Here is a 25,354-nt window from a genome sequence, read left to right as displayed (position 1 = left end):
TAGTAGAAACGAGCTTAAAAATATACTACAGTAAATTAATAAATTATCGTTTAAAAATATTTTATATGAGTGATTCTAATATAGAAAAGTAAAACAGATTCAATTTCATATTGATTTTCATATATTTGAAATATTGATCAAAGAAATAATTTACCATTAATAAACTAATATTAATGGGACATGATTTTTATTAGTAAAATTAGTATTAGTAAATTGAAATAAATTAGCAAAAGATATTCGTCGAATCGCTTTGTACTATTAAATGATTCGATAGGTCAATGTTAAAAATTATGGAAAATCAGAACTACAAATACAAATGCTCAAGAAAAGATGTAGGGTATTCTAACAATAATTCAGTATAAAGGATAATCGTAACTATCACACGCAGAAGAAAAAAAAAATTGATGATTGATGAAAAATTTAAATTTAATACCTGCAATATTAAACACACAGCATTAACAATAATCATTAGGCCTTAATATATTAATATTTATCTTCTGTACTTCCGTAATTTGATATTTCAATCAAATACAACGCATTCATTGGATAAGTCTTTTAATACACTTTAATTCAAACGTGTGAATTAGAGAGATTCTAGATTGGCAGCAATTCGGTGAAAGTTAATTGATTATCGATGCCATAAATTTAAAACAAAAAAAATTACAAGATATATAAAAAATTTATAGAGAGCAGTTTTGAATTTAATTAAATAGATTTACAATACATTTTTTTCTATTGCAGATTTAATGAATTTAAATAAAGAATGAATGGTTTTTTTATAATTATATTTAATAAAATTATATATATACTTTTTTCCTATAAATGTTAGAGAATTGAAACTCCAGAGAAAAAGAAAATTCTATAGAAATGAATATGTTTTATAAACATGGCATCATTGACTGTCAGACTTTTGAAGAATTGTTAAAATAAGTTTGATTTAAATAATAAAAGAAAAAAAATTACTTCTTTGAATGCTTTCAAAATAATCATAAAAAATGCATGAAAATTAAAATAAAAATTTACTCAAGAATTATTCAAAAGTATTCATAATTTGGGAATAGAAGCTTTCAATATTTTTTAATGATTAGGCATTTTAGGTAAATATTACTTATCCTTTAAATTGCATCTTCATGACGATTATATAACATTTAAATAATTAAAACATAAACAAGATAAATTCATATAAAAAACAATTTGAACACAATAAAATGTCATTATAGTACATTTTTATTACAAAAAATAGAGAAAAAAAAAAAGAGAGAGAGAGGGAGAAAGAGAGATGCACTGAGCATAAGATACACATTTGAAATATTTTCTTATTAAAAAGAAACTGTTAAAAGAATAACCAGAGTGATCTGAACAAATCCGAGAAAGGAGCGGAGAAATCTGATATTTTATCAGAAATGCAATTAGGAATTTTAGCGTTTATGGCACAACATAAATATTTAGGTAATAAAATAATTAAGAAACAATAACAACAACAAAAAATTCTGGTTTGTGATTAGCACATTATGTTTACCAGATAGTTACTTTTCCAAAACAGATTTTCTTTTTCTTCTTTTTTGCGTAATTTTTATATCCTGCTTTTATAATTTTAATCATTATGCATAGCTATTGCTCATTATTAATATTGTCTTTGACACCAATTCCATAAATAAGCTTCAAATAAGCGTAATTAATAACAAAATAAACAAATTTATAAAAAAATGTGAATAATAAAATAAATAATTAACAATATTATATTTAACAGTAATGGAATTTTATTACATTATTGTGTAAAAGATGACACTCGCATTAAAATAATTCTGAAAAATATGGGTGGTCATAATATATTGTATTTAAAATAATTGCATTTCATTTTTCAAATTGTACTGCAATATACAGTATTCTTTAATACAGTGCTTTATAGTAACAATGCATACAATATTTTTCATTAGTGTGCTTAATATTTAAAGACTAAATGTAAAGCACTATTAAAAAATAGGGATTACTTAATCAGTGACACTGGCGTAATTTCTATCACATGCCTAGTTAAATATTTCCTTCCTGGTTGTTTTTGCATTTATATTTTTTTAATTAATAAGCCTGCTTATGTTACATTAAGAAATCGATAATAGTCTAATAAAAAACTCTACTCATATTTTAATTTTAACACTTTAAAATTATAATCATTTTTGTTGTTGTAATTCTGATATGAAATAAAATCAGTATAATAAAATTTAAGGTACCTTTCGATCAATGGCACCCAGAGCAGACTGAATCCCGATCGAATACTAAACATATTCTTTTAAAGATTCCGAAAACAAATATCTTTTGAAAAGAATTCACCAAACATTTTATTTATTACTTCCAGTCTCAAATTCAAAAAATATATATTCAATCATTTATGGCTATAACTCTTAGTATAATATAAATTCTTTCCCACATACTTTTTATGTAGAATCTGTAAAATTCAGCTAAAACCTTTACTTCTTTCTAATAGAATATATTTTCACTCAGTGAAAAATTAAGTATGTATATATACATACTAAATCGATTTATTCAAAAATCTAAATTTGGAACTAAAGAACACAGTAACAGAGAATTTCATCTTTAGTAAGATTTATTTATCATATTAAAAAAGTATCATAATAAATTATGCATAATTAATAAAGACATTGTTTTAAATAAAATGATGATGATTAAAAAATTACCATTTTAATACTAAGAATTTGAATAAATAAGTTAACGTAATAAATACACAATATTCAAATTGTAAATACAATTTTGCATTAAAATCTCGAAATAAACAATGCGAAAATGCTCGAAGTTATTTTAAAAAAGCGAGAAAATTCTGATTACATTTTTTATTGAATAGTGTACAGTTGTAAAGTCCAGGAATGAATAAAATCTTTAAAAAAATTAGTTACTAATAAATACAGTGAACCCAAAGTACGGGCGTATTTAATTAATGAATAAAAACGATGTATTAAAATTCTTAGCTTTTATTTCTGATGAATCAAAATAATTTTGTTAACAGAAAGTTGAAAGAACCAGAAAAAAATTCGTATCGCCGAAGAATTCAAATAAACCAAATATGATTGTATTAAACAAGATGCCTGCGAAAAAAAAGTTCATATAAATATCTACAAAAAAATTGACGACATAGCATAATAATAAAAGTAAATCTAGAGGTAGATTAGCAAAAATTAACTCTAAATAAATAAGGTTTGCTAATCTTTATTTAATCTAATTTAGCAACGTACTCTCAACGTCAATTTCGTATTTTTTATCACTAAAAATAAGTTTTTATTAAAATCATACATCTAACCTTGGTTTAAAAATACTTCAGGCACCCGTTTTAAATACGAAGAATTCACTTCCAGACAGCACATATTCGTAGTCTGTAAAGATATTAAAAAAATCCATTTAGAAAACTTTTTAAGAATAAAAATAAATTGATGTTATGTAATAAAAAGAATACAAGAAATTAAAAATGTATAAGCAATTAAGAATAATAAGCAAATATAATGATAAATTCAAATATTTCTACATTAAAAATATGCAGATTCAGAAGGGAGCACTTAAAAAAAATTAGTACCAGACAAATTGTTATTATTGAAGCCTGATTCACTATCTTTAATATCTTGTACGCTCTTTGTAAATTTGAGAAAAAAACATATATTACATGGACAAGACAGAAGAATTTCCCAAATAATTTTGCTTGTTACAGAAAATTTAATCTTTTTTTTTTTTTTTTTCGTTACATTTAAAATATAGGTATCATCACTTTTTAAATGAATTTCAAATTAGCCTTCGTATTATAATTTCATATCTTTTTTAAAGCTATAGATAGATAACTGAAACACTCAATTAACATAGGAACAATTTCTTCAAACCATCCAGTTTCAGACAGTTAATGTCAAATAAGAAGTGGATGTTTACTTAAGGGGAGAGAACGAATTTATGAACTTCCAGCATGTCAAGATATAGAGTAGAACACACATCTGCCAGTATTGACATGAAACCCGAGATAGGGGGAGTCTTGTCTGCACCTATGTAAATACGATAATGGACGGCTATTCTTCAGACAGCAATAGCTGGGAACATAAATATACTTCGAGGTTTATCTTAAGTAAAGCAGGAAATTCCAAATTTTACGGCCAATCCCACAAAAGGAAGTTTAGTATGAGCATTTTATATATCTTATCCATACAAGACACAAAAGAAATATAATAACGTATATATTATAAAAGCACCGTAAAAAGGATTTTTCTATCTTTCTTTTTTTTCCCTCAATACGTTCAAAAAATGACATCAATCTTTTTATTTCAAATTAAGTTGATACCCAAGAATCTTTTTATAGATATTACATAGTTCATTCATAGTTTATTACATTTACACTATTAAGTCACACACAATGATTTTCAAACTCGAAAAATTTGAAAAATTGCATTTCTAAATTAGTATTGAATAAAAATGAAGACAGATGATAAGTCATTGTGAAATATAAATATATATTTTATTAATATGTTATAAGAATATTTTATTATTTAAAAAAGAACTGCATTTTATTAAAATTTAAAATCTTTTTTTTTTTTTTTTTTTTTTTTCCCCTTCTTTTACTTCTGCCTGGTAAAATGAGGACAAGTTACTTTCCAATATTGGACAGAATACATCACAAATTTCAATATGGAAATTTTTTGGCATGATTTAACAGAGGAGGGGGGAATTATTTTGTATTTACGAGTAATAAATTTTCCAAGCAGATAGTTATTAATATTGAAATTTCCTTCTCAATTCATTTTAAATGTAACTTGGGACTATAAATAATTACTAATGCTTCATAAATTGAAATGATTTAGTATAGACTAGATATATGGAAGAGGATGAAATGAAACATCATATAATTCAATTATAAGCCATTATTTATACAAACAAATCTAAAAAAAAACACAAGTTATTTAATAATAAAATTTATTTATATCTCTTTAGAGCCTAGAATTAATTTTAAATATAAAGTACTCTATGATTTATCTACGGTTTAAAATCGCATTTTTCAGAAAATCTCAAAAAAATCCTCTGATTTATATAAAAAGATATGTTCAAAATTAATGAATATCCGTGATTGTTTAACCTAAAATGCTGTTAAAAAAAAGTAGTGTGTAATACAATAAAAAAATCTTTTTCTTTCTTTTTATTAATTTGTAAAAAAGTAAACAAAAAACAAGCAAGTACAAAAATGTATTGCTTACTAAGTTTAAACTGCATGTGTAGGAAAGTAAAGCATATATAAAATATTGTTGATTCGGGTTGTAGAAAAAAAAAAAAAAATTGATTCAGGTCTTTTTTTAGTATTTTGCAGATTATCCACGGTTCCCACAACACCCAATGCCGCAGATACGCGGAAATTTACTACGATTTGATGATAAAAAGGAAGCACATTTGCTGAATTTAAAATTTGACTAAGAAAATGTTAATTTTCAGGAAACATGAGTAACGCAATTATGATAAATATAGATAGTTACAGATATAAAACTTTTTAAAAAAATGACGGTTTCAGCATAAAAACTCAATTGAACATCTAATAGTCTAATAACAAGACACATATATTCATCAACATTTCACAAGCTAAAATATTTCCAGAAAAATATTTTGCATTCAAAAATTAAATGTTTGCGCTCAATGCTTCTGAAAAATAGAAAAATTGCCAATGTTTATGATTTATATAACCTAATAACGCTCAAATTTCATGGCAACAAATAAAACAAGTTAATTTTTTCATCGACATTCGTGGTATCTTAAGATTATTTCAAATATCGCATTTACAATTATTTTACGATATTTAAAAAAATAACATTACGCGTACGAAATAGTTCAGCAGAGATTCTATAAAAAAAATTTATTTAATTAGTATGCTGAAAACATACTACAACAGAAATGTAATCTTAATATGAGAAGACACAATTTGAAGACACATCTGACTCCGTTGCCGAGACATATTACAATTCTAAACTCACAAGCATTTAAAGCTTCTTAAATTCTCGTTTTCAAGACGCCCTATCTAGAATATTATTTTTGTTTGTAAGCAGAGACGACAGCAGAAATATTTCCAGACTCAAATATTGTTCCATTCGTCCTGTATATTATCTACACATATCTTTTTTTTTTTTTTTTTTTTTTACATATATCTACGAATTTTAAAAATAATAATTTTTTTCTCTGCAAAAATTATACTCACTTTTACTATTCATTACCTAAGTCCAAATCTGAGAAAAAAATAATTTTCAATGCAAAGCTGATAAAAAAGTAATGATGATGCATTATAACATCCATCCAAGAACTAGATCTTTATCAATAGTTACGTAGAATAACTTAGAATAACATAACACTAAAAAATATATTTACACTAAATTTTCCCCAAATCTAAGTACTAAAATGTATGTTTAAAATGTTGCGACGCATAAAAATTTATTTAGAAATAATGAAATTTTTGTTTTCTCTTGTATAGTTGTTTCTGTTCTGATTTCATTATCCATAAAAATAAAACTGAAACAACTTTTTCCTCTCCTTCCCTGTAGCAATCCGAATAACTGAATAGATTTCCTTCATCCCCCCCTCCCTCTTTTCTTTTTTAAATACTGTGAAGCATAAGACAAGTTTCGGAATAATCAGGTTAAAAGTCAATGTTTTATTAATTAAAAAATGCGTTTCCTTCGCACATTCGCGGTTTTTTGCCACAAATAATATGACGGCGCCTCAAGGTTTGTAATATAAAATAGCCAAAACCATAAAAAAAAGAGATATACTTAAATAAGATTTATTTTACCTTATAAATAAAAATGTTTTAAATTTCTTTTTATTTACAAACTAATTCAAAACTTGAATACTAGCTAATAATGGTCGATGGAACCGAATTTTCCGTTGCTTTAATATTTAAGCAACCATTCACAATGTAATTAAACAAACACAAATAAACTGCATATCATTGTTTAAAAATTATTAATAAATCATGGAAAATATTAGTTCTCAAAGTGTTTCAAAAATCGTTAGGAACAACCCATAATTTACAAAGAAATTATAGAGATATTTATACCTTGGGTTAGGCATTCTTATTTTAATTAAAAATAAAGTTGCAGACGATAGAAGAGTTTTGTGAGTTATAATATTTTATGCAAAACAATCTTTTACATTAGAAATAAATTATTTTAAAAGTGTTCGTTTACAGAAACATTGAGATTCCATCAACTATTATCGTTAAATACAGTGAAAATCAGTCAGTTAATTATATCAATTATAAAATTCAGGAGCAAATACATATATTAATATATTTCTAGAAATCTTTCAAGTAATATAATATCAAAACTAATCCTTACTGAAACTATAATTGGAAGATTATGAAAACACGTTATAATTAAGTTCTTACTATAATATATATAAATATTGCACAGAAATACATCTAAGCTCAAAGGGAAAAGTTCGCAATCCATGCTGACATTTTGTGAAAATAAAGATGGTGACAAAAAAGAATAAAGTCGATGTAATTATCATGAGGAATGATCAAGAATTTTATTCATTTATTTTTTCAAACTGCTTTAAAATATCTAAACAATATTCCACAAAATTAATACATGTATTTTAAAAATAACTCGAGTACCATAAGTTAACGTTGTAATATTACGATAACATAATATTTATACCTCTAATTCTTTTTAATGAACTTTTTAAAATAATTTTTCACTCACACATGCACGAATATATTGCATATATTATAAAATCCATAAATTCCCTGGTATGTTTTTTACAGTAAAATAATTTTCTGAAATATTATTATGATTATTATTTTAAGTTTTACTATGAATAATAGGAAATACTATATAGCAATTTCCAGAGTAAATTGTTTTTAAATTCGAAAACTTCTAAAAATACAATTTTTTTACATTTCATTATATGGACCGCAGTGATGTTTACAAATTTGGCGATTCCCATGCCAATTTCTTTTTGTTATAATATGCTGAGCAAAAATAATCATATGATTTTTTAAAAAAATTATTTTTTTATCAAATACATGTACGAAGTCGTTTGAATCACGGATGCATCTAGCGACCTCTACAAACTTCCTTTACCGTTGGGGCCTAGCAATGCATACGTGATTCGCATTCAGCGATTCAAGCTTGTAAAATTATTACAAGCGCACAAACAATTATAAGCGTTCATTGTTTTGTCTAGTAGAGTAAATTTATAGAGTAGATAAGGTTAGTACCAGTAATAGGAGAAGATGTATATCTTGCTATAAAAAGTTATCAGAAAAACATAATAGAAAATATGCAACATCTAAGGCCATACAAAGACAATGGAAATGCATTCAATGCCTAAAATTGTGCCATGTTCGTTGCTTCACATGAATGCGTCACTCTACTTTTTAGTTTATTTAAAAATTTCAACTTTTTCTTTTAAATCAGTTTGTCATTTTTTTATAATTTTCACAAAATAAAATTATAATTGGACATATATGTATTGATATATATTAAAAATAAAATTAATATTTCGATCCGTTGATATTTTGTAGATTCATTTGTTGATAATTCAGCGAGCCAACTTTGCTTTCTCAAACTAAAGAAGTACTTCGTAAGAATATGAAAAACAAGTGAGTTAGTAGAGTATAACAGAACTGTCAGCACGAAGGAAATATAATTCATTAGACGGTCAACGTGTTACATTCTTTTTACTTAGTTACGATTTGGTGATGTATCTTAAAAACATAAAATAAATATTCAATAAACAGTTTAAAATGTGGATTAACAGAAAATTTTAATTTACTTTTGTGAGCTTTCCATTGAGGTATTGTTAATTCTAAAAATTCATTAGAATGCTAAATAATAATCAAATTCAATAAATATCTGCTAATGATACAAGAGTTTCTTGTAAACAGATTTTCAGAGTGATGTGATGAACGGTATCGATGTATATGCGCACAATAGCGGGTTTAACATTCCGTGGCCCCAGAGAATGCACTTTTGAAGCCTAATAAATGGATCGTTTTACTGCACATTGTAGCATATTTTTTACTTGATTCGCATGCTGCTAATTTATTTTAAGTTATTTCTTTATTTCAGAAACTGTGCAACAGTGTTTTTAATCCTTTATTTATTTATCACCATTCGTGACTGGGTAGAATCTACGTTTGTACATAGTATTGATTAAGGTGACGCGCTGAGTTTAAAAATGCTATAATAAATAAAAGAACATAATACAGCAAATAGAAACATATTGAAATAGATTGTGTCAATATTACCCTAATATTCAATAATTCACAGAATTTGAAATTTCAACAAATTTAATCATTTAATAATTCGGCTACTAAAATTTTATAATAGATCTGAATGCGGCCTAGTTAGTCTAGTTGAAAATCCGTCATTGAATGCACATGGAATATTTTTTAAATAAAACAAAACAAAAAGAAATTATTCATTAAATATTGAAAATATTATTCATTTTCATCCTCGGTCTATTAATTTTTAACAAACATACCAGATAAACCATTATTATCAAATTCCATTATTTATGCTTCAAACTAAAAAATTAATTAAGGTACTGTTTTTTTAATTTATAATTTCAGAAATGAAGTATCTTCAGGTATCTTTAAAAATGAAGTCAGATTTCAAAAAAGCCATGATTAAGGAAATTTGAATCAGTATACATAGTGTTTTATCGAAGACGATACACAGGATTTAATATCGCAATATTTTTCAAAAGCATCTATGTTAACGAATTCTGAAAACAATATCTATTCCACTTTCAGTAAAACAACTCTACAACAAGAATTTACCTTTTTATATACATATATAAATTCTGTGCTACAAGCACCTATTCCTGAATAGTGAATCGCATACCCTTGAAATATTAATTAAGCATAGTTAAACGAACTATAATTTCAAAGTACTGTTTTTTTTAATTGTTTCAAAAAATTGACGGAATAATAATAAGCTTCATAAACACATGTTATTCAAAACAATACGAATGTTCAGATTGAGAATGTTTATTTAATAATATAATTATATATTTCATGCTATATATTAATACTTTTAAATCGTTTTCAGTATTAAATTTCCGTTAATAATAATAACAGAGAATTAATTTAAACACAAATAAATAAAGCAAAATATATTTGTACAAGTTAAAAAACTAAAAACATCATTGTATTTCTTCAATGCAGTGATTTCTGTAATCCATTTTCAAAAAGATGTTTAGAAAACATTAAACGGGAAAATTGGGTACGGATATGGGGTGAAGAAAAGTCGATTACTCACATTCTGAAATATATTTCATAATATTTATGATATATAGAACATTCTGTGCAACAAACATAGGTTTTACTATTAAATTGCATTTGTCTTAAATGGAATTCCACTATTAAGAGCTTTAATATTTTAATCCACAATATTTTTAAACATAATAGCTCAGAAATAAGAACTAATAAGTGTTAAGCTGATTGTAATTATCGTTTTATTAACTTGGTTTTTACAAATCAGCTGTTGTAAAGTAAAGAAAAAAAATCTTTAATAAACTATAGAAATTTTTTTTTTCACATTTAACAGAGAAGCAATATTGAATTCATAAAACAATTAGAAAAATAAGCTGACACAAAACTCTTTGCCTTTCATTACAATAATTTTTTTTAGTTCTGCCAGTTTCCCAGCTAATCTTGAATATTTTCAAAACTATAGCCCTTTATTCATTACAGTTTAAATGGGAAATTTATTACAGAGTAATGGAACCTAATGATAGTTTTTGATTTCCCTTTTGATAAAATATCAGCATTAACACTTCTTTACTGAGAAACCAAACGCGTAGCCATTTTCTCTTTCTCTCTTTTTTTAATGTAGAGTAAGAGTATAAAATAATTAAACAACAGTTATTAAATATAAAAAAAAAACATTTTTGACATACAGATGATAATGCATGTTCGTTTGTAATATAATGAAAGTGACTGTCTGCTGACGATCTACAGAGCAAATCCCTCGAATTAAAGCAAATTAAATTTGACAGAAATATACTTTGGGACGATAAGAATGCACATACTGGAGTGATTTTTTTAAATTTAAAATTTAAGTAATTGAAAACCAGTCATAGCTTTGGAGCAACATCACAACGACTTCAAAAATATTATTACACTGGAAGAATTTTCACGCCATCTTAAAATTACGTTTGAGTGATACTAATATAGATTTCATGCAATTTTTTATGATTTTTATTTTTTTAAAAAAAACATCTGTATACAATTTGGAATAATACTTTTAAAAAGTAATGTATTGATATTATTAATTAGGAATTCGGATTTTTATTTTTACGAATTGCATTGAAATAAAATCAGAAATAAATAAAAAATTCAACGAGTTTTAATGTAAAATCAACTTTTGAAGGTGTAAATATATATAACTTTTATGGAAGATTGATCATTTCACAAATATTTACAGTTTGAACAAATGAAATAAATAATAAAACAAGTTTCTAAATTTTACTCATTATGTTCATTTCGCATCTTCAATTACATTTGTCCTTCAGAGAGAGTGTCTCAAATCAATTATCAGTAAACATAGTTTCGTAGGGAAAAAAAAAAAAAAAAAAAAAAAAGAAAAGAAAATTACTGTATCATTTTAAAAAGTGAGAAATTGACATCGAATTATTTCTAATACTGAAGAGTATCCACTGCCATAATTTGGATTAACTTTGCGTGATTTTCAAGAACTCAAAATATGTTGAGATTAATACATAAAAAAAAAAGAAAAAAGATCTTCTAAGCTTTCTTTTCCTGTTTGGTTTATTAGCAAAAAACACTAATAGCAAAATTTGATTTATATAATAATTTAATTAAAAAAATTTCTAAATTTTAATGTGTTGTTTTGTTTTAATTTTGAATAAATAAAGTATTAATTTATAAGTAAAAATTTCATTAGAACTTGTAATGGCACATCATCGATTTCGAATGTTATACAAACATGCATATTAGTTTCAAAGCTATTCCCGCAAATATAAATCACTAAACACGTTATCAAAAATAAAGAAGGTAGCTCTGCTCCGATATCTAATAACAGTGCATCATATTTATTTCCTTAATCACGTTATAAAAGGTCATCTTTAAGAGTATTATTTATATTATAATTTCGGAAGGCATAGCATCACATTTTTTCCTATTCCTCAATAATTTTATTAGGCAGCTATTTTAGTTGGGTCTTAGGCGCAAACATACCGTAGCCTACAAAATTTTATTATAATTTTAAGCCAGATCAATCTTTGATAATAAAAGTGAATGAATGCATACATATCTCAACGTATTTCATTCTTCTTTCAGTTTGACATTTTTCTTATATTCGTTTATTTGCGGTTTTGTTGCGTCTGTAAGCATAGCTCTTTTTTTATGACACAATTTAAATTACGAAACATAAGTTAAACAAAAACAATACCTAAATGTTTTAATGATCAAATTAATTCTTAAGCTTCCGCTAGCACATTAATTGAAAGAGCCAGTTCTCCTTTTAATTTAAAATTTATATTTTGGAAGATGAAAAAAAAAAAAAAAAAAATGGCGATTAGGCAATTGCACGAGAACAATTTACAGTTAATACAGACTTATCGTGGCAAGATTGCTTTTTTGAAGAAAAGCAAAAAAAAAAAAAAAAAAAAAAGTATATAGGTAGCTTATTTTATATATTTTTATTATATTTTATATGTATTTTTATTTTATAGTGGTAGTATATTTTTATAAAGTTGTATGTATAATATACTCACTCAAGTTTTATATAACTTGATCAATGAATTTCGAAAAACATAGACACATATTTAACTAATGTAAAACAAAAACAATATTTCAGACGAGGAAGATGGTCACTCAAGCCAGCTAGCATGCAATAATTAAAATGCATTAATAACGAAGAAATTTATCTTATGCGAATAATCTAAACTGATCGAAATTCATAAATGCGATTATAATATTTTTTGACAACGATTTATCTTTACAGATAGATATGAAGTGTTCACTTTAAGATATATGGATCGAAATTCTTGAATGTAAGATCAGTCTTTTTTAAAAATAACATATTCCTAATTCATGTTTAGCTTCATTCAATATCCGAAAATTAATTAGCTGAAAAAATATGAATGTTTTCTTGAAAAATGTTTTGAATTATAATCTCATTAATCAAGAAATTCCTATTTAGTTTCAAGAATTCGACAAATTTTTTTGCAGTTGCAATTTTAAGCAACAATACTAAAATTAACAATGTAAGAAACATGAAGCAATACAATAAAATATCTTTTTTTTTTAAAGAAATCACTAGCAAAACTGGAAAATTTGATTATTCTTCACAAACAAATAACATTGAATCTATAATTATGTTGCCTTGCTACACAACAAGACTATGCGTCCGTCACAACAGAAAGCAAAAATGGGAAACAACAAACTGAGACACATTTTTACAAGAAACAAAGAACACAAAAATAACCCAACAACAAAAACAAAAAAAAGAGACTGTCTGAAACGAAAATGGGTAAGATGGAGTGGGGGTGGGTTCCCAAACACATATGATGACCGAGTGAAAGACGCAAATGGCCGTCAAAAAAAAAAGTAAAAGAAAAGAAAAAAAAATTGGGGTTAGGATTTGTAGTGAGAGGAAGAGCAAGTCCAAGGTCATCGGGGGAAGAAAAGGATAAGGTTGTGGGTAGAGAAACGCGGGAATGAATGATGGGAATAAGAAAAGAGAGAAAAAACCAATGTCACTGAATCGATCGCAAGCAAGCAATGTGTATGTATGATGGACGGGTGCATGCTTTCTATGCATCCATCCATCCAGCCCCTCACGGTGGTGGGCGTGTCTTTTTGGGCAAAACACGACAACTGCGCAAAGGGAATTCTCAAGCACCAGGACCAAGCGATTGGAGGAGCAGTCGAATGTATTCATTCGGAGCCGCGCAAAATGAGAGCTCGCAACGGTGAAGAATAGTTTCTTCGCGGTACGTAACTCCCTAGGAAACGGGGAACGATAAGATCGGGACGAAGCCGACGCAGAACGTCGATGCTCATAAATATGGAACTAACTGAAGCAAATCTACCGCTATATCGTATTTTAGCATTTACTAATCAGGTTTCTTAAATTTGAAGCATTTCAAGAATTACTGGCACACCGAAATACACAAATCAAACTTAATTTTCTTTTCTTTTTTACGCTACAAAAATTAGTGCCATTTCCTTAAAAAATTATAAATCTCCAAAAAATAATAAAAGTTTATTACTGATAAATTTAATTGGATTTTAAACTTCGTAATTTCACACAAAACCGAAAAAATTTCAATAATTTATTTTCATGAATAGCATTTCTATCAAGTATATGAAAAATATTCTGATTTATAGTAAAATATGTCACTTTAAGATATTAATACTAAGATTTTTTTTTTATTAAACATAAGTGAATAATAAAAACTATGAAATCAGGCAGGAAACAACATGTAATGAAAATTCATGTTCATCATCATCATAACTAATTTCAATCAAAAATTCTTTATTTTAAATGGGAAAATCACATCACAAAATTGATTATTTTACACATTTTTTACATTAAGTGTAAATTTTGATACTTTCCTATGATGTGACATATCATATTTCCCATTTTAAAAAACAATGGTTACTCAAAACTCTGCTGCAAAAACAAAGTACCCATAATGTTATTTAAATTTATGTACATTTTAACGGCACAAGTAACAGATTTATATATTAGTAGAGATATGATTAAAATCATCAATTAAAAATATGTTATCTAACAATAATTTAATGTTATTTATCTTATACTTTTTTTGTTTCAAGTTCAATGATGGTTACACAATTTTTATACTAACAAAACAAGATCCTCCTCAATCAAGTATATAAAATTAGATGCATTTATAAAGACATTTGATTTTAACTATATCCTTCTCTTTCTAAAATAATTTATACTAACAGAAGGAATAAGAAGTATCAAATGTATTGCAATTTTAAATACAACAGAAGCAAAAAATTTCATTATATAAGTTAAGAGTTTACACTTCATCTTTATAAATTAAAATTATGAAATTGCTATAAAAATAATACAATTGAAATTACCTCCAGAAGATATTTAAAAATAAAAAATATTTATGACTGCATAAAATGCAGATATAATTATGAAAATAAATTGGTAATCTACGTTGTTCAATGTAAATAACTTGTCATAAAATATAAATTTTTAAGTATAAAATAATTAATAAAATGAAACTAAAATTGGTAGTTTAAATTTTATGATTATTTCAATGTAAATATAATAACCACATATAAAAAAAGTTTTGTATTTTTTAAATCTCAAACCGATAAAAATGAAACTGTCCCAAATCTCATGCTATAATAAAAATTCTGGTTAATGGAAGGAAGGAACCACTCAGTTTAAAAATTCAAATCATTTATATTTTATAAAAATTTAAATGAAGATTGAAAAGTGTTTTAGAGTATACTGAAACTATTTTTATAGTAGATTATAGAAAATAAAGCTTTTCTATCAGCTATCAAGAAACCAATAAAAATCTAAATTTGTTCATATACTTTAAACTGAATTTGGAAGATACAAAGAAAATTAAATAACATTATTAATGTAGCATGAAATACATCCTTCCTGTTAAATTTTATTGAAACAGAAATAATTCACTGGTTTGTCCTGTTTGAAATTTCTAATAAACAATTCTGAAATATTAAACGATGAACCTTTCGCAAAATTAATTGTTTGAGTTAATGTGAGTAAAAATTAAGTCAAAAAATTAAAGCAAACAAGAATTTTGAAATGAATATTTTTTTTATAGAAGTGAATTGATAAGCAATATTTTGGAAATTAAAAGAAATCAAGACCACACTGATAGGAAAGAATAAAACAAAATTTTTATTGAAATGTAAGTTTATATATACATTAGCATGCTTTTTACAAACATATTTCAATAAGCATTCATGCAATTACATCAATTTCGAAATGGAAGAAATGTCTATATTATACTGTAGTGAAAAAAAGAAATAATCCAGTAATTTTTATATAAGAAAAACAGTAATTAGTATATTTCGATTTCATTACAAAACAAAATTTATTTTCTATATAAGAAATCAAGTAAGAAAAAATGAAAAAGAAAAGAATGATGAAGATGAAATTAAACTCATAAATATCAAGAAACCACAATCTTTCCACTATTCCATCAGGGGTGGCTTGTGTAAAAGCACTGCAATCCCCAACATTTATTTTCAGTACATAAATTAAATCACTAATTTAATCAGTTTGAAAGTAATATTTAAATCCATCAATAATCTAATGCTATTTACCCTTCAGCACTTTCAATCTTCAGGGGGAAAACATTTGGAATAACGGATTTGTTTATGAAAAAAAAGTATGTCTTAATAAACATGAGGGTGAAAAAATCCGATTACTTTTTATTTTATATATACAGCGAAATAAAATTGTTACTTTTTTCTATTACAGCCTTCTGCTTAACAAAGAAGTGTAAAAATGGTGCTCCTAAAACATTAAAAATAAAGTGCTTTTTAAGCATTTCTCTATTAACCACACATTGGTAAGGCACATAGAAAAATCTGAATGACCAGACCATCACAATAGCATTGACGGTAATTGAAAGTTGAGTCTTAAAGGCTATCACCGGCCACGTGGGAAATACGCCCCATCATCGGTAAGGGGTAGCCGACCTTACGCTATTTCTGTACCCATCCGAGTGGCCAAAATCAACCACCATAATGGAAGTTTCTCATCCTCATATATGAGGTGCCATCCGCCCCCTCTTCCAATAAGTGGCGTTTCTTCACTAAGAAAAAATATGTGAAAATAAATAAAAAAATTATGATAATTCTTAATTCCTGATAAAAATATTTTTTTATTATACGAAATTATACTTTTTTCCTTTTTTCAGCATTTCAAATCATTTTTTTCTTTTTGATAATTTTTGCTTAAAATGTGGAATCTGACAAACGGTATTTTCAAAATTCTTGTAACCCCTCCCTAATATTAATCGGCCTGCTTCTTTTTAGGATTATGATTCAATTTAAGCCCCAACTAGGATAATTCATACTCAAATTATCATAATAGACTTATTAGAAATAAAACAGAATAATTTGATTGGTATTTTTTCTCCTATCTTAGTTATTCTCCTATAATTACACCAGAATCATAATTATGCTTTTCAGTATTAAGAAAAAGAAATATAATCTAAGTTAAGTATAAATAAGGAAAGAAATATAATCAACTGCAATGGTTTCAAAAGATTAAATTGGTGCAAATATGTATCATTGCTTAGTGATAGATTAAACTGGCACTTAACACTATGCCTCCAGTGACAACACATTGGTGTCATGCCGAAAATTATCAAAGACATAAGATGAAACCACATTGGTGTCACAGGAATTTTTATTTACTTTATTAGCTTTTATTTTAATTAATTTATATTGTAAAAATTATGATATCCCGAAAACTTCAAAAAACTGCTAGCGATCGGTGACTAAACAAGAAATTCCGATCAGATGTGCGGATGATAAAGCATTAACAAAAAAAATATCGCTTACTTCAATTTAAAAAATTCCTTAAGAGGAATAAATAATAAATTTTTTTAACTACATATTACTGTCTAGTTTTTTGAAATGAGTATGCATAGAAAAAAAATCTGAAATATTATTACTAATCGTTTAAGAAAAATTAATTCTCCCACCCTTACTATCACGAAATAGGAAAACTGTGATTAAGTGGTGTAGCTTTTAAACAATGTTCATCACCCCAAAGATTATATTACACAAACCACCACTGAATATGATGATGAAGCATAAATAACTATACAATTTTACATAATTGAAAGAGCTATAAGCTTTGTCAAAGAAATTTCACTACAAAATAATAAAGAAAAATTAACTTTTCAAATTCTTTTAATTATAGAAATTAAGTGATAACACAACTGTTAGCTTCACTGCAGGCTTTATCATACCATGTTACCTTTTATTCGTTTTTAACAGTTATCATTCGCTCACAATAATATTCAAAATAAATGCATTTTAAGATGGGCATTTCATTTAAAATACACTCAGAGTAATTTAGCCAGTGTCATTTAGAAATGCTTATGATTTTAATATCTGAAAACCAAATAATCCCCCCACCCCTGAAAAATTAAGAGACTGGCTTTAGATGCACAGAACATAATAACTTTAACACATTTGCTACTATGAAGAATTACCTTCTTTTTACACAGTAATGAACACACACACACACACACCAATTAATGTATAATGTTTTAATATGATAAACATAATCCAGTCAAAAAGTTGTCAATGACAAGTTTTTTTTTCTTCTTTAATGTATGTGTGTATGCTTGGAAATGAATTATTTATGACATTTTAAGACTAATAAAAACTAAAAGAAGGTCTTACAATTTCTTGAAAGTCAAAAAATATGACCTCAAAGATAGAAATCAAATGGATCAATATCTAGGGAATAAGATTGCCAAAGTAATACAATACAAAAATGATTTCAGGTAATAACTAGCATTCCCATCTCACTATTCATGGCTTGGGTCATTTTTTGATGACAGAAGAGAAGTTCCATAAAAATACAGTAGATTTCACCACATTAATATCAATTTTTTTAAATTAAAAAAAAAAAAGAAATATTTGATTGAATGATAAAATGGAAAGCATTTTGGAAAAAAAAAAAAGAAAGAAAGAAAGAAATCCCTTGACTGTGTAATTTTCTAGAGTACCTAATTAAATTATTCTCTTTTACTTTGGGAATACTTTGTCATACAGATTCAATTAAGAATCCATACAATATGTAAGATGTTAATAAACTACTGATCATTTTCATAATAAATTATAAAATCTATGAATGACATAATTTTTTCTTAAAAGTTTAAAAAGTCACAATTCAATGCATAAAGGCAGCTCAATCATTATAAATAAGGATTAACAATTTCCCTTTATAGCTTCTCTTATCAAGGATCAGTGGTGGCATCTAGTGAGACTCTGAGTAATTATCTCAGAACAAAATTATAGATTAATTAAATGTCAGCTGCATGCACATATAATTACTCATTAAAGAAACAGAAAATTTTATAATTAACTGGACAGATATCACATAATATGACTTTGAAGAATTGCGAAGACTATAAATTTTATCATAAAAGTTTCCTTTAAATAGCCATAACACTTGGCTTTCAGAAATTACAATTATCATTTCACATCTTTTATAAAAATAAACATTAATAGAGTTGAACTGCCTAATGACACTGGAATATTCTAAAATTTTCTGAAATCATTATGTGCATTTTCTTCAGTTTTTAATTTAATGAAATATAATTTTAATAACACATTATTTTAAAAAATCACCTGAAAAAATGCAACTATAAAAAATAACCCTACTAATTACCTACCAAAACCCTACTAATACCAACAAGTGTATTTAAATATACAAGTCTTCAATTAATGTTCTATTTAAATACAAGATTAAAAAAATTACTTTTTAATAGATTTATTATAAAGTACAACTGTGTTATTTCTAATTTTTGCAACAATTTTTGCTAATATATAAATATCTATTTTGATATTCAAGTTGTTGAAAATGCTATAAATATTTTCTTTAATTTTGAATTATTTTTACATCTTTTAATATAAGCTAGTTTATTTAAAGAAATGTTAGAAAAAAACTTTAAAACAAGCAATATATTTTTGTGATTTAAAAATTTAAAATAGAAAATAAAATAAAATTAAACTGAAAATATATAATATTTCCCTGCTATTCAAAATTCAGCTACAGTTAAACAACAGTTCAAAGCTTGTATTTTCACTGAAAAAAAAAATATATTACCTAAATCTAAAAAGTATATTTTGAGAAATTTATAACATATTTTGAAGTTAGTCTATATATACATTGTCTAAAAATAAAAATAAAATATTAATTTTCATACAAACATTCACATGTATTTTTTTTCATCGGTTTCAAAATTGTTTGGCTATATTTTTTATTATATATATTAAACATACTTTTCTCTAAGCTGAAAAAGCTAACCATTCTATGCTTTATTCTCCAATTTCTATTAACTTATATTTGAAAATTTCTACTGTTGATTCAGATCTAACATACTTGAAAGTTTCCAACCACTCAGCAAGTAACTTGAAGATATAAAAAATTATATATAATTTTTTTTTTACCTGAAAGAGATATAGTAACATGCAGACCATTAAACAATTATTAATACAAAAAGTATTAATAGTTAATGCTAAGTTATATTGATGAGGCATGACAAATTTGTATAGATCATAAATAGAAGGTTGACTATCATAAACACTTAAAGTACTTAAAAAACTTAGGATTTATATTTTTATAGAAGGTTTAATATTTATTTTTGAAATGTTGCATTCTGTATATAAATAATAATAATTGACTAAAGTTCAGAAAGTACTAATTTAAATAAGAATAATAAATTCTTTACAATAATCTATCTTTATATTATAAATTCTTTACAATAGAGTCTAATCTATATATTTTGATAAAATTTACATGTAATAATCTAGATATTGGCAGAGGGGCAGAAATATGACTCCCCCCCCTTTTGCATACTATGTGGCTTTCTTCAGCAATAAGGTTTCAAATTATTTATGTTGCAAGAATAAGTTATTGTAAATAACTAATGCAATTTAAAAAAAAAAAAAATACTCAATATGTTTAACAATGCTTAATGATCTTAAGCAGATACCAAGTAAAATCAACAAAATATTTTAAAATAAAAATGAGGAAAATATCACAGAAAGAAAATTAAAGAAAAGTATAATTTCATAAAACATATCAAAGGATAGAAAACAAATACAAATTATCATAACTTTTTTTTTTTTTTTGGCAATCTGTTATATTTTCAGTAGCTTAATATAATAAATTCTGCAAGATGAAGATATGGAATTTAAATTCATTTCAAATTTCACTCAGATTTTATCAATTCAGTATATCAGTTGTAAAAAGAATGTTTGGTCTATTATTTAAGCTTATTATACAATGGTTTCAATGAATTTGTATAAAAAAAAGCTTTTAACAACTTCTATAGCATATTTTTTAAAAAAAATTTATTAACAAATTTATTCATGATCCATAAATCACAAAAACTGGAGACAATATAAACTGTTGTTTAAACATCCTTTGTTATTTTCTAGTCATATATTCATCAGGGAAAAGAATGTTTACTATAAATCTGCACTACTATACGAGAGTATATTAAGCTTTTAACTACACAACTATTTAGGAAAGAGAGGCAGATTAACATTCTAGAAAAATATTTTCTTTAAACTAAAAAAAAAAACAAAAAAAAACATTTAAATAAAGGACCAATATTCATCATTGACAAAATTCATTTAAAGCAAAACTCAAGAATAATGTACTTTTGAAGTATCATAATTTATGGACACCAAAAATAGTTTTACATCCAGTTTCTACTTGAGCCACATAAATAAATATTAGTACCATATTCTACACCTCAATATGATATTCAATTAAATATGAAATTTACTATAATATTCAACAGTTTCAACTAAATACTGAAAAATTTCAGTAATTTTAAAAAAGAAGCACTAGATATTTTTCTACTAATTAATAATCTTAAGTATATTGGATTCAAAATAATATATGGAATGAAAGATAATTCCTTTCTCATAATATATTCCAAGTGCAGTGATAGGGAAGAATAAAAACAAATTTTGCTAGTAGATCAATTATGTAAAATTAAGATAGATCTCAATAATAATAATAACCCTTTCTCCTTCAACAAAAAAGAAAATAGTATTTAACTCATTATTAAAGCAAATATTTTATTTTATATATAAGAAAAAATATAAAATATAAAATTAAAAGATATTGTAATACATTTTTTTTTTCTTCTATACAAAATTTGTAATGATATATTTTTTAAAAAGATTTCAGTAATATTAGTGATTTGTTTGCATTACAGCAATAATAAGAAAAAATATTACAAATTTTGATATTTTTATTTGTAATGAGAATAATTTTTTCAATATCTACTGGCACAAAACTATTGTAAAATTTCATTCTTTAATCTAAAAAAAAAAATCTAATGCTTATGCAGTTTTTCCTCTTAATATTAAACATTTATCTGTAATTCAAATCAGTAAAACCAGATGAATTAACAACATATCAGTTACATTTTATTGTTTAAAGGCATTAAAATTAATGTGTTATAATCCATTTTTAAAAAAAGAATTTTTATATATAATGCATTCTTGCATGCAGCTATAAAATTCAGCAACATGGTATGAAAAATGTCTCATAGGTTTAAAAAAAAAGGGGGCAAAACTGTAGTTTCTAAAAACAAAGGCACAATTTCAAAGAGAAGAATTATATAATTTATTACCATTTCATTAAAAATTGTACAAAAATAAGCAAAATAAAAAGATAGCAGCTGCATCATACAATATAATCAATAGTCTAAAATATTTCAAAATACAAAAATAAGAGCACGACTTTTAAAAGCATCATATAAAAAATACTAATTAATTCATGCATAGTAAGTATTATTTAACTTAAATGCAACCAAAAATAATAACTATTTACTTCTTCCACAAATGAAATACTACAGTAAATGTAAATTTTTAATAATTAATTTCCATATATCCAATATTTTGAATAATAATATTCAATCATATAATTAAAATTTCAAATAAATCATGGTAAACATATCTAACTAAAAAAGATTAAAATATATGAAAGGAACTTTTTTTTATATATAAAATAGGGACATTTTTAAATACATTTTCACATGAGACTTGCTTTATTTGTTTAATTATATAACAAGCAAATTCCTTTGTTAACTTAAATTTTAACATATTGTGTTTGCATTTAATCATAACTGAAGTATAAATGTACGATTATTAATTAAATAATATAATGCAATGAAGTTCATAAAATTAATATTACAACAACTTATATATCCTACACCAACTCTCATTATGATTTATTACAAAAGTGAATGAATAATTATATTTATTAACATATCTAAAATATTCACAAATGATGTATTGAATGTCTCTCATTTATTTTTTGCTCGAAATTTGTAGAAGTGTTATTTATGTACAAGAAACCTAAATTAATTTAAAAAATGAATTCACACAATAATTTTTCCTTATCAATATCATAAAATACTGGAAACAAGGGTGAATCAAGAAATAAAAAGAGCATATAGTAACTATAAGTTATTTTAAAACTAGCAATATAAGTAAAAAATAAAAATAAAAAAAATATATCATTACCTCCCCACTCAAAAATTTTTAGAGAAAGAAATTTTTCAAGCATTTTGAAATATTCTTTTTTCAATGACTTCCTAGCATTATTCTGTAATTAAAAATTTCTTCAATATGTAATAAAAAAATTTTTAGATTACTTATAACAATGGTTCCTTAGCTACAGATAGTAACTTCAAGAAAATGTGTAAATGGAAAAAATATAACTTCAAAGTTTTAGAAATTAGAATCTCTTTATTCAATACAAATAAATAAAAGTAACTCGAATTAAATATTTTTTTAAAATTTACTAATAATTGTGTATTAACTACATTTCAGTAATTAATAGCCAAAAATATCAGGCTAATAGGTATTTTCATAATATTCACATATTTCATTCCTTACCATATAATCATATATTTCCTTCCTTAAGTTCACCAATGGCATGCAGTTAATATACAAGAACCCATTTATATCAAATTACTCATTTATATTAAAGAAATCACCACATTACTATGATGATATAATTTCACTGATTCCATAACTTCAATTTTATTCCCTATATTGCTATCAGAAAAACTTAAAAAAAAACATGGATGCTCACATTTCTAAGATTTCATAGATGTAAACATTACTTAAATTATTTTATTTTAGAAGATTAAAAAACATTGGATTAGCTCCCATTAAATTTTTTAAATATTGAAAAGTACTATCTATCCAATTTCATAATATCTATTTAAAAATTTGTATTTTATAAATTTTACCACTACATGCAATAACTAGAGTTTATAAAAACTTGAAGGATGGGAACTATAGCGATGTTAAATAGATGATACCATGTTTATAAAAATCAATACAAAATATAAAATTTGGAAAATCTAAGGAAATCAAATAAGAAAACTCGCATGCAAGAAAATGATTAACAGGAAGACGTATAATAATTTAATATGATTTTCATGTTTATAAAATGCCATAAAAATGTATATAAAAACAATTTTCGAATCGGAAAACAATAAATTAATTTCAAACAAAATATTCACGAATACAATGGTCAAAGCAAAAATCCTAAATTAAGAGGGAAAACAAAACATAAATTAAAGATATTTTTTTAGAGAAAAATTCACCGGTCTCTGATTTCGAAAATGTTTAATATAAAAATAATCAAACATAATACAACAAATTTTATTTAATTTATGATTAATAATTCTCATATTAAAACTATCAAACCACTAAAAGATAATTTGAAGTCAACCAAAAAACTTATATTTACGGAATACACAATTTATAAGTTTATATGTATATAATTATTTTAAAACGTCAGATTCATAACAATATTAATAATTCCACAATAATTTATTCTGCAGCCGGATATATTTACATGTTTCACAAACATATAACTGAATTCGATTCAGTTCATGAACTCCAGCATGCCAAACACAATCAAATCGAGATTCAATGTCATCACATTTCCAATATACAAGGTCAGCCAACAACATTCCAGAGAATTCGTCTGGCTAAGCGAGACAGCCAATCGTCATTTTGATGCTTTACAAAAATACGCAATGAAACAATTTAATATCCACACTAAAATAATTTCATGAAGCTCGTAAAATCGCATTATTTACATCACTTAGCAAAAACACGTTCTTTTCCTTGATTATTACGTCATCAACAAATTAATAAATCTTACCTCAAAAATGACAAATATTTATATAATCGATTCCAAGATGGCGAAGGTCATGATTCCTTACACTTTTTAATAACAAACAAATCTATTTTTTTGCAATCAATAAAATCGGAATATGCCTGAGTTCCAGGTAATATCCGACAGGAAATTACCATAATCATTGCAAGTTTTTATCACTTATAATCCAATATATTATTTAAAATAGAACTACGTATAAAATCCATCCATAGAAAAAAAAAAATGTCCGTCTTAGAAAACACGTGACATCATAGGTAAGTGGATTCCGCTTGGAGATTGGTTAGAGGATTGCTTTCCTGGCGATTATTCTCAGTTGATAACGCGTAAATAGCTTTTTATTCCACACCACTTGAGGACATTTT

General features: G+C 25.1%; 1 long non-coding RNA gene across 1 annotated transcript in view; it reads right to left on the bottom strand.

The window, feature by feature from the left end:
• LOC129976019 (uncharacterized) overlaps nt 1–25,302 on the bottom strand; it is a 110,230-nt gene extending 84,928 nt beyond the window's left edge. The window contains exons 1-2 of the long non-coding RNA XR_008785066.1: nt 24,978–25,302; nt 3,311–3,383 (exon numbers count right to left, since the gene is read on the bottom strand). This is a non-coding gene — a long non-coding RNA (uncharacterized LOC129976019). The remainder of the gene's footprint in view (nt 1–3,310; nt 3,384–24,977) is intronic.
• Nucleotides 25,303–25,354: the final 52 nt, after the last annotated feature.

Source organism: Argiope bruennichi, chromosome 1 (assembly GCF_947563725.1).
Source record: "Argiope bruennichi chromosome 1, qqArgBrue1.1, whole genome shotgun sequence".
NCBI classification, from domain to species: Eukaryota; Metazoa; Arthropoda; class Arachnida; order Araneae; family Araneidae; genus Argiope; species Argiope bruennichi.
The sequence above is the reverse complement of the archived record's forward strand: the minus strand, read 5'-3'. Positions and strand labels throughout refer to the sequence as shown.